Source organism: Heterodontus francisci, chromosome 5 (assembly GCF_036365525.1).
Source record: "Heterodontus francisci isolate sHetFra1 chromosome 5, sHetFra1.hap1, whole genome shotgun sequence".
NCBI lineage: Eukaryota > Metazoa > Chordata > Chondrichthyes > Heterodontiformes > Heterodontidae > Heterodontus > Heterodontus francisci.
The window spans coordinates 56449730-56461924 of NC_090375.1; positions in this window are offsets into that span (position 1 = coordinate 56449730).

Consider the following 12195-nt stretch of genomic DNA (forward strand, 5'->3'; position numbering starts at 1 on the left):
AGCAGTGAGGAAAGTTGAGAAGGGGCTTAAGGTTCCTTAAGGAACATTCTGTCAACATCAATGTTCTCAGCAACAACAGATGCCATGGGCACAGTTGCAGCCAGCCCCATAGTATGGGGAACCATCTCCACCATGGGCCCAGGAGATGCAAGCATCCTTGTCCCCACCAGTTCTGCTCTGTTCCAGGCTGTGATGTGCCATCTTGCCCTGCAAGAGAAAATGAAGAACGTCAGTGATTGTGTTGCACTACATATGGGTGATGTGCCCTCTACAGCTGTATGTGGAAGTAGCGGAAAGTGGGTGTGAGGGTCGCATCATTGGAGTGTAGGTGAGGGTTACATGGAGAATTTGGATGTTAGGCCTGAGTTCTGAATGCTAGGGACTGCTGTTGGATGAGTGATGGGCTTGTGGTCTCTGGAGCAGTGTGAGAGGTTGGTGTTGTGGTGGGAAGGAGATGCCATGTGAAGATGCATTCACTGACCATGACCACCCATGTGAGGTCATTGAACTTCTTGCAGCACTGTTGCCAGGTCCTCAGGGTCAGACTCTGGGCATTGACTGTCCTGGCCACCTACTCCTTTTCCCTTCAGGGAGTGTCCCTCATGGCCGCACGCCCCCATGCCACAGACCCCTCTCCTCCTTTTGACCTCCACCACTAAGGACTCCGCCACTGCACCCGGGCACCTAGAAGCATTCTCTCTTCCCTGGTGCTCCATTTGTGCAGCTCCTACTTGCAGTCAGAGTCAGTACAGGCAATCAACAGCAGCTCCTTCTACTGAGAACAGCTTCTCTTTAAGAGGAGCAGACTGCCTTTCAGAGGAGCAGATTAGCTACATCACGCTGCTGGGTTCTCTGTTAAATTCTCAGCCAGCCATCAGTGCAGCCCCCACATGGACCAACGCTACAATCTTTTAAACGAGGAGGCAGTACCAAGTTTGTGTGCTGCCTGTCTCAATGGGAATGGGCAGATCACCAACTGCAAACCCTGCACCTGAAAACAGGACTTAACAAATTTTTAGCCCATGATCTCTGAGCTGCAAATCCAGCACCCATTTATCAAATGGATTGGAAAAGTGGTTGAAGAAAAGGGGAATCAAAGAATGGGGATAAGGCAGAAAAATTGTATGAGGACTACTGCTTGCATGAAGGATAAGCACCGACTTGGATTGGTTGGGATGAATGGCTATTTCAGTGTTGTAATTTTTATTTAATTCTATAACCACCGGGCTACAGGAACCTATTTTAACATATTGTAAGTTTAGCATGCTTGAGAGGAACAAATATTTCGACACTACCCCCAGTTAATCCAATGCTCCCTCTTCAACTATCTCTTTCTAAGGTTAGTTTGGAAGAGTAGTTACCCCCTAAGGGTTAAGGCCTGTGAAGACCAATCCCACGTTTATAACAAAACATACAAACATATGAATTAGGAGTAGGAGTGGCCACTCGGCCCCTTGAGCCTGCTCCGCCACTCAATAAGATCATGGCTGATCTGATTGTAGCCTCGCCTCCACATTCCCGCCTACCCCCGATAACCTTTCACGTCCTTGCTTATCAAGAATCTGTCTACCACTGCCTTAAAAACTTTTAAAGACTCTGCTTCCACTGCCTTTTTTTTATTTTTATTTATTTATTTAGAGATACAGCACTGAAACAGGCCCTTCGGCCCACCGAGTCTGTGCCGACCATCAACCACGCATTTATACTAATCCTACACTAATTCCATATTCCTACCACCTACCTATACTAGGGGCAATTTATAATGGCCAATTTGCCTATCAACCTGCAAGTCTTTGGCATGTGGGAGGAAACCGGAGCACCCGGAGGAAACCCACGCAGACACAGGGAGAACTTGCAAACTCCACACAGGCAGTACCCAGAATTGAACCTGGGTCGCTGGAGCTGTGAGGCGGTGCTAACCACTGCGCAACTGTGCAGTTTCAAAGACTTATGACCCTCTGAGAGAAAAAATTTCTCTTCACCTCTGTCCTAAATGGGCAACCCCTTTTTGTTTTATTTCTGATTTCTGATCCTCCATGCCCTTCAGTATACCCTGGAGAAGGCTTTTGGCCTATTTTATGTCTGCAGTAAAGTAATCATGTGGTATCCAAAAGTATTCAAATGTGGTTCTGAATTTAAGCCCCGGATTATAGTTTGGCTGCTGCATCTGATCACAATTCAAAGTCTCTTCTTCTGAAAAAAGAAAATGGAAAAAGAAAATTAAAGTCGGGGATTGGGTTAAATAAAGAATGATTAGAAAAGAAAATTACTAATCTTCTTAATCTCTCTAAAGGAACTGGTACAACCCAACCTTCACTGAAAACACATGTTCTAAGGAATGTTGTTCAGTCTTGCATTCTCCTTTTCATAGACTTTACTTCTCCTCACAGACAATATCACAGTGACCTGTCATAGCTATCTTGTTCAATTCTTTCTTCAATTTATTACTTACTTTCTCCTAATATAGGGAAAGCGGAAAAACAAAACATAGGAACTGGAGTAGCCATTTAAACACCGTGGCTACAAGAGCAGTCAGAGGCTAGGAATCCTGCGGCGAGTAACTCACCTCCTGACTCCCCAAAGCCTGTCCACCATCTACAAGGCACAAGTCAGGAGTGTGATGGAATACTCTCCACTTGCCTGGATGGGTGCAGCTCCAACAGCATTCAAGAAGCTCAACACCATCCAGGACAAAGCAGCCCGCTTGATTGGCACCCCATCGACAAACATTCGCTCCCTCCACCACCGACGCACAGTGGCAGCAGTGTGTACCATCTACAAGGTGCACTGCAGCAACTCACCAACGCTCCTTAGCCAGCACCTTCCAAACCCGCGACCTCTACTACCTAGAAGGACAAGGGTAGCAAATGCATGGGAACACCACCACCTGCAAGTTCCCTTCCAAGTCACACACCATCCTGACTTGGAACTATATTGCCATTCCGACTCCCACAGCTACCTCGACTTCTTCACACCCCACCTCCTGTAAGGACTCCATTCCATTTTCCCAGTTTCTCCGTCTCCGATGCATCTGCTCTGATGATGCTACCTTCCATGACGGTGCTTCTGATATGACCTTTTTCCTCAACCGAGGATTTCCCCCCACTGTTGTTGACAGGGCCCTCAACCGTGTCCGGCCCATTTCCCGTACCTCTGCCCTCAACCCTTCCCCTCCCTCCCAGAACTGTGACAGGGCTCCCCTTGTCCTCACTTTCCACCCCATCAGCCTCCATATCCAAAGGATCATCCTCCGCCATTTCCGCCACCTCCAGCGTGATGCCACTACCAAACGCATCTTCCCCTCCCTTCCCCTGTCAGCATTCCGAAGGGATCGTTCCCTCCGTGACACCCTGGTCCACTCCTCCATTACCCCACCACCTCGTCACCATCCCATGGCACCTTCCCCTGTAATCGCAGGAGGTGTAATACCTGCCCATTTACCTCCGCTCTCCTCACTATCCCAGGCCCCAAACACTCCTTTCAGGTGAAGCAGCGATTTACTTGTACTTCTTTCAATGTAGTATACTGTATTCGCTGCTCACAATGTGGTCTCCTCTACATTGGGGAGACCAAGCGCAGACTGGGTGACCGCTTTGCGGAACATCTCCGCTCGGTCCGCAAGCAGGACCCTGAGCTTCCGGTTGCTTGCCATTTCAACACTCCCCCCTGCTCTCATGTTCACATCTCTGTCCTGGGATTGCTGCAGCGTTCCAGTGAACATCAACGCAAGCTCGAGGAACAGCATCTCATCTACCGATTAGGCACACTGCAGCCTGCCGGACTGAACATTGAGTGCAATAATTTCAGAGCATGACAGCCCCCCATTTTACTTTCATTTTTAGTTGTTTTTTCTTCTTTTCTTCTTTTTTTCTTTTTTACATTTTTTACAACCTTTTTTTTGCATTTATTTCATTTCATCTTAGTTTGTTCAGTTTGCTTACCCACTGTTTTTTTTCATGTTTGCATTGCTGCTGATCAATATTCAGTCCGTTAACACCTATTCTGTACTAATGCTTTGTCTTTCAACACACCATTAACATATTGTTTGCCTTTGCTCCATGACCTTTTGGTCAGCCATTCTGTGGCCTTGTTCAATCTGCACCTTCTCCTTTGTTATCTCTTGCCCCACCCCCACCTCACTTGCTTATAACCTGTGACATTTTTAATACTTGTCAGTTCCGAAGAAGGGTCACTGACCCGAAACGTTAACTCTGCTTCTCTTTCCACAGATGCTGCCAGACCTGCTGAGTGGTTCCAGCATTTCTTGTTTTTATTTCAGATTTCCAGCATCCGCAGTATTTTGCCTTCATTGTCACTGGGTCAAAATCCTGGAACTCCCTTCCTAACAGCTCTGTGGGTGTACCTACCTGACATGGACAGCAGCGGTTCAAGAAGGCAGCTCACCACCACCTTCTCAAGGGCAATTAGGGATGGGCAATAAATGCTGGCCTAGCCAGCGACGCCCACATCCCATGAATAAATTTTTAAAAAATTCAGCCACTTGAATCTGTTCCATCATTCAACTCCATTCACCCACCTTCAAGCCTAATGAAGAGGCTGTGATGGGTAACTGAAGGCATGGTCAAAGAGAGGGGCTTTGAGAAAGTTATGGGAAGTAGAGAAGGTGGCACAATGGAGGAAAGTGGGTTAAGAATTCCTGAGGACAGGAACATATGGCTGAACAAGTAGAGGGAGCAAGCAGTAAGGACAATCTGGTGTAAGAAGAGCAGACAGCAAATGCGACATGAGGAGATAGAGTACAATATGAATATTGATTTGAGAGGGAAAATGGTGGCCAAAAGCAGTGTGCACAAATTATTATGTCATCAGTTCATTTATGAAGCATTTTCTGGTTCCAAATTGCTTTGGTTTAAATGTCCCATCCAAACACATCAAATGTGTAAACATGTGGGAGTCATTGTGACCATATTTTACTGCGAGTAAAATTCCGAAACAATCCCTGGCTACAATGTCAATGGTAACCGATTGGCTGAATGTGAAGTAATCAAAAAACATGCAGCGAGCAAGCACCGCAATGTATCCAGTTAGATTTTCTCTGAATTAGTGACATAGATGCAATTAGCAGCTGACACAAAATAAGTCAATTTCTTCATGGCTGCCATTTTACTTGGGCCAATATAAAAATAACACACAAAAGAAAAGCAGAATTCTACAAATATAAACCACTTGCTCACCAATAAAATTGGTCGTTTAACTGCTAATTCTCTGAGTACACACAATGGCAACAAGCTTTTTGTGCCTCCAATGCAAATTGAAAAATTCTAGGAAGCATTGTCCTTTGTGTATTACTGAGGATTGATATTTCCTCCTGAGCTGACGGGGAATGTTTATGAGGCACTTTGGTGGACAGTATGACTGGGAACAGGAGTAACAGGAGTAGGCCATTCAGCCCCTCGAGTCTGTTCTGCAGCCATTCAATCAGATTAGATCTGTATGTCAACTCCATTTACCCGCCTTAGCTCCAAATCCCTTGATAACACTACCCAATGAACATCATTTGATAGAATCTTGACATCTCCAATCAACACCCAGCATTCACAGTCTTTTGTGGGAGCGAGTTTCAGATTTCCACTAACTTTTGTGTGAAAATTTGCTTCCTGATTTTCCTCCTAAATGGCTTGGCTTATAGTTTTAAGATTACGTCCCCTTGTCCTTTATTCCCCCACCAGATCAAATTGTTTCTCTGTATCGACTCAAATGAATCCTTTTAACATTTTAAATACCCTTCAATCTTCTATAATTAAGATAATACAAGCCAAGATTTTTTTTATTCATTCATGGGATGTGGGCATCGCTGGCTAGGCCAGCATTTATTGCCCATCCCTAATTGCCCTTGAGAAGGTGGTGGTGAGCTGCCTTCTTGAACCGCTGCAGTCCATGTGGGGTAGGTACACCCACAGTGCTGTCAGGAAGGGAGTTCCAGGATCTTGACCCAGCGACAGTGAAGGAACGGCGATATAGTTCCAAGTCAGGATGGTGTGTGACTTGGAGGGGAACTTGCAGGTGGTGGTGTTCCCATGTATTTGCTGCCCTTGTCCTTCCAGTTGGTAGAGGTCGTGGGTTTGGAAGGTGCTGTCTAAGGAAATACCATTGAAGTTACATTGAATTTTACAGCACAGAAACAGGCCACTTGACCTGACAGTGGTCTACGCCAGTGTTTATGCTCCACACGAGCCTCCTTCCACCTTGCTTCATCTCACCCTATCAATATAACAGATAGAAGTGTATAGTAACATTTTCTGCTGCTTTTCCGATGGCACCATGACATCATTGTAAGCAGTTACAGAAAATAAAAAAAGTCTGGACCAAGGTAACATATTTCATCCCTTCAATCCTTCTGTAAATAGATTCCTTAGGATTATTCTGTGGTGCATTTCCTGTACTCCTTTTGCACCCACCAACCACACCCCCCCCCACCTAAAACAATCTGCTGATCCCTTACATTAAGGACAACTAAGCAACTGATTCTGTACTGCTAGCAGATGTTACAAAATCATAGAATGGTTACAGCACAGAAGAAGGCCATTTGGCCAAGCAAGACTGTGCTGGCTCTCTGCAAGAACAATTTAGCTGGTCCTACTTGTCCATCCTTTACCAGTAAACCTGCAATATTTTTTCTCTTCAGATGATTAGCCAATTCCCTTTTGAAAGCCACGATTGAATCTGCCTCCACCGCCCTCTCAGGCAAGGCATTCCAGATCCTAACCACCTAGTGCATAAAGTAGTTCTACCTCATGTTGGTTCGTTTGCCAGTCACCATAAATCTGTCTCCTCTAGTTTTCAACCCATCTCTCAATGGGAACAATTTTTCTGTCTACTCAGTCTAGACCCCTCATGATTTTGAACAGCTCTATCAAATCTCCTCTCAACCTTCTCTTTAAGGAAAACAGACCTAACTTCTCCAATCTATCTGCGTAACTAAAAGTCCCTCTTCCCTGCAATCATTCTCATAAATCTTTTCTGCACCCTTCATAAAGTGTGGTGCCCAGAATTGGACAGACTGGACGGGTTGCACCTCAACAGGGTCAAGACCAATGTTGTCACTCAGAAGGAAAAGTGTCATGAGATACTGCAGGCGTACAGCCCATAATTTCCTGTTTGTTGGATGAAAATGCCCACCCTGTCAGGATTTCCCACCATCCACACCCTGTTATCATTACTTACATCTGAGAGTGTGACAGTGAGTTATCAACACTTCTTCCCTCCTCTACAAAAAATATCAAGCAGTGCTATTAATATCCCTCTAACTCACAATCCCCTCACAATAAATATTAATCCAGTTCCCTATTATATTCACAACAAGGTCCTCTGGGAGTCTGCTCCGCCAATCCACTACCCTGTAGTGGGTAAGAATTCTTTATTTCTAATCTCCAAGAAGGTTTCTATCTCAGTTGCCAGTCTTATAGAGTCATTATCAGGTGATTGAAGGCTGTCAGCTCTTTATTGGCAGCAGTGTGACTTTATTAGCTGATGACAAAAGGTGAAGTACTAGAATCGTAGAATCATACAAGGGTTACAGCACAGAAGGAGGCCATTTGGCCCCTCGCATTTTTGCCAGCTCACTGCAAGAGCAACTCATCTAGTCCTACTTCTCTGCCTTTTCCCATTTTTTTCTCTTCAGATAATTATCCAATTCTCTTTTGAAGGTCTCAATTGAATCTGCCTCCACCACACTCTCAGGCAGCGCATTCCAGATCCTAACCACTCGCTGCATTAAAAAGTTTTTCCTCTTGTCTCCATTGCTTCTTTTGCCAATCACCTTAAATCACTGCCCAGTAGAACTCTAATGCTTGGACAATCTGTGGCCCATGGTGGATCCCCCGCCCCCCTCACCCCCTCGTGGTGCCGACACTCGCCCCTTCCCTCCACGCCCTCACCAACCAGAACTCCCCCCCACCCCCCAACCCCTCACCGGGGCCTGCCTGACTGGCCTTGTTAAACACGCCCCCCTTACCTGCTTCCATGGCCAGCGTCCATGTTGCCTCTTCTATCTGGGTGCTGTCCCAGCAGCGGACACCATTTCTGGCCCTCTGGTTGGCTGGCCCGAGCACCGTAAAATGCAGCTGGGGATCCCCCAAATGTCCAAGGCGGGGATCCCCCCACCTTTTTGGCCCAACAGTGGGTCCCCTGGCGCCTTCATAATATTCAGCCGATGGAGTGTAATGTGTGACATGTGAAGTCTGACATGTGGCGTTGGACCGCAGATGTGTGGATTGTTCTTCTTTTGTACAAAGATACGCAATACATAAATGAGATGGTATAATAGAGTACAGGCAGAGACATTGAACTTCGTCATTGCTGTGAGCCCCAAACTGAATAGCCAGGAGGCAGAGGCAACTTCCAACCCATCAGTCAGAGCTACACTTAGACCCACATCCTCGTAGTAAAAGACCAATTTATTACCCAACTGAACTAAATATTCCTCCCCGCCCCCATCACTCTCACTGCATTGTATGGTTCAGGCCAGCTGCAGAATCATTAGATGCAGAGTCTACCTTTCTCTGTTGTGCCCCAACAACATATTTTATCCCCAACTACAGAAGAGCACTCTGCTTTATGGCACCAATGTGACATTTCAATATCACAAATTAACCATCCTGGCAACCTTTCTGGCTGGAGTGTATGAGTTGACTGATCTTGTGGAGCATTGTGCTGTGGGGCTTGGAGCTGACATGACCCTCGCTCACATCCAATTTATTTTATGAGCTTAAACAGTCAGAAGAAAGGGGAATATTCATCCCATTGGTCACGCACTGGACTTGAGAACCAGCCTGAAAAGGTGAAAGACTGAGTTCAACCAGATGGTACAACTCAGTCTATGGCTCCTCTCTCCAACCTAGAACATTTGAATTTCAGAAGTTTCCCATCTTCCCCAACTCAATCCATGGTCCCTTTCCTAACCTTTAACTTTCAAATTTGAGAGGTCTCCCTCTCACCCTTCCCCCATTCTGTGACTTCCGAATTTTCGAAGCGAGAAAGATGAAGACAAAACACATTTGAAAAATAATTCACAATTCATTTATTTCCAAAATTCTCTTGCTTTTGTTATACCAAGGTGTTAAATAACTTAAATACATCCTCCACAGTCACTCTGAAGAATCAGTACATTACCTACAAGCTATGCACATGAGGTAGAAACAAATAATTTAGGCTCCATTAGACTCTGTGAGAAAAAAACACACATAACCTGGGTATGTTAGTATCAGGAGTGCAATGACCACAAGTTCGCTTTTCTTTTTCCACTTTTCATTCAGTTAAATTGGTAAGCTACATGTAGCAAAGGTCTCCCGCTATCCCACCCCGATATTCCAGATTTCCGCACCATGTCTGACTGGGTTATATATCTTCATTAACATTGCAGTGCAGTACCAAGGAAATGCTGTATTGCATGGGGTGTCATCATTTGGATCTAGATTGCATCTGTCTGTTCAGTTGGGTGTTAGAAAAATCTAATTGCACTATTAGAAGGAGATTAGAGAGTTCTGCAAGTGTCAATTGGTTATTCAACTCATTACCGCTTGTGCAATCTTGCCGTGTGCAAAATGGCTGCCATGCCTGATTACATAACAACAGTGACTGTATTTCAAAGTAATTCATTACAACTGAAAGCAACTTGCTAAGGCTCCTTCATCAGCAAACCCAACAACCTCCAATCTAGAAGGATAAGGGCAGAAGGTGCATGGAAACTCCATCACCCCGAAGTTCCCCTCAAAGTCATTCCAATTTGGAAATATATTACCATTACTTAATCGTCGCTGGGTCAAAATCCTGGAACTCTCTACCTAACAATATTGTAGGAGTATCTTCACTGCACAGACTGCAGCAGTTCAAGAAGGCACACCACCACTCAAAAGCAATTAAGGATGGGAAATAAATGCTAGTCTTGCGATGATTTTTGAAAAATGTGAAATGCTTTGAAATATTTCCCAAGAGTTATTGTGATTTTTCTGATTTCTTCTTTGCTGTCAGGGCACTGAGATTTGGAACTGTCAATGGTAGGGCTGTGATAGGCACAAACTGGCTTTAGGACATTCAATGGTACAACCCATTAGAGCAAAATGCTCACTGCGCAACTTCCTAGAATGAAGCCCCTATGGCAAACCCTAGCGTGAAGCAAGTTCAGAAGCTGATTTAAAAAATGCTCCCTTTTATCACTGCTTTAAACCATAGTGGCACAACCTAGTATCAGAGGTTTCATCAGAATAACTGCATTGGAACATAGCAGAAAGACAGTTTCATTGATTTCTATCCAATATTAATGTTTTTTCCCACTAAAGATGACAGTGGCCATATTACACATTCACTGCTTTGATGATATTTCAACTCTCTATTTCAAACTGTCAAATATCGGAATAAAGTCTTGAGTGAGGCTAGGTGGTCTCCCTCTCCACACAGGCTGCATCGTTGTGTGATGACATTACTGACTACAGATAACACTTGCGAGTGCATTAAGCCTCAGTGGGGAGAGGTACAATTAAGGATGGAAGTTTGGCTCTTCGCTCAAGAGCAGGTAACAATGGGTGCTCCAAGACGAGGCCAAGAACTTGCAAGGGATTTTAAGTCAAGTGACCTACCCCCAGCCGCCCTTCCCCACCACCCCTCCCCCCCACCCACATCCCATCAACCGTTCTCAGTGAAGGGGAAATTTCAACTATCACTGCAGGTCAGGAATACCTGCTTAATAACAAGTTAGAAAAGACTGGCGGTCGGATTAACACAGGAATATCTGCTAGAATGGGATTAATATGGTGCCCAGTCCTAGGCCTTTCTTCTATCACCGGAAATCTGAAGTTCCAAACTTTTAGGCCATACAATCCAGAAATATTCTGAACTCTGTCGACTAACAAATAAAAAAGCAAAAGAGCAGGGCCAGCATCATCAAAGGATGGGTACTGCTTTAGATCAAGTCCTTTCCATCAGAATTAGGCAATACTGATCTAGAATCCTTCCCTAAATATTAATCTTTCTTCTTCTCAGATGCTGACAAATCCCTGCTGCATATTTCCAGCAGTTTTGCTTATTACAGATATTCAATGTTTTTCATTTTGTCTCCACTGCTTGACCACAGTCTTGAGGGGTTCTCATGTACTCGGCACTCTGGGTTAAGGTGCTTGAGGTGGTGGAGATTCAGGGAGGAGGCAGGTCAAGGAATTAGTGACTTGGAAAGAGAAAGTCTGCAACCATTGCACTCCTAATTAATGTCAATATAAAGTATATGTGCCGCACTAACTGAGACGTATTAATACCACAGGAGAACAGGAGAAAACTCAGTATTTACAATTTACAAGAGCAAAATATATCCACATTAAATAGTATATATTTAAATAATTACAGAAAGCATCCAGGTTCAGTGCGAGAATCTGCTTTAAAGTCACACAGCAACCCTCATTCTTCCTCATATACACCCTCACCCACACATAAACACCCCAATCCATACATAGACATCCTCACCCACACATAAACATATACATCCTTGCCCACACAATGCACATAAACATTGGACCTCCATCTATTTCCTCCTGTCTCTCTTTTGGGGTGAAACCACAGTATATGAACACATTACCCCCATGAAGTTCCTCTCTCCTCACTTTTAATGAAGGGGCTTAATCCATTTTGCTTCCTCTGCAGGTGAGTGACACAATTATTAATATAGCAGTCCATAACTTGCATTTCGACAGTGCACGCTACATACAGAATGCATCTCAACACACTTAACATTAGGACGTCAAAAAACAAAGAACACCGAGCATTAGGGAAGAAGTGGAGAGGGCCCGGGGGGATGGGGGTAGTTGGAGGAGAGCAATCAAAGATGGAGGAGCTTTTCAAAATCAGGGATTTGGGTGGCAAGCCCAATGTAACCGGGCTGGGGAATGATGGAAAGCAGTCAGTGGGAAGGAAAAAGGAGAGCACCAGCTGGGTAATGGAATGTGCGGCAGGAGGAATTCACTAAGATAGAAGGAGCGAGGCTATAGGGGTGTTTGAAATTGAGGCCAAGAATTTTGAAGCAAGCTTACATGGCAATGAGGAGCCAATGGATTAAGGTGATGTAAATGCAGGACATAAGCATTTGACACAAATACATTTACCCTTGCACAGTGAGGTTTCACCTCATTTATGACAAAGAAAAGCATCTAAATTGCAATGCAAGCCTGAGTTTTAATATTGAATGAATGC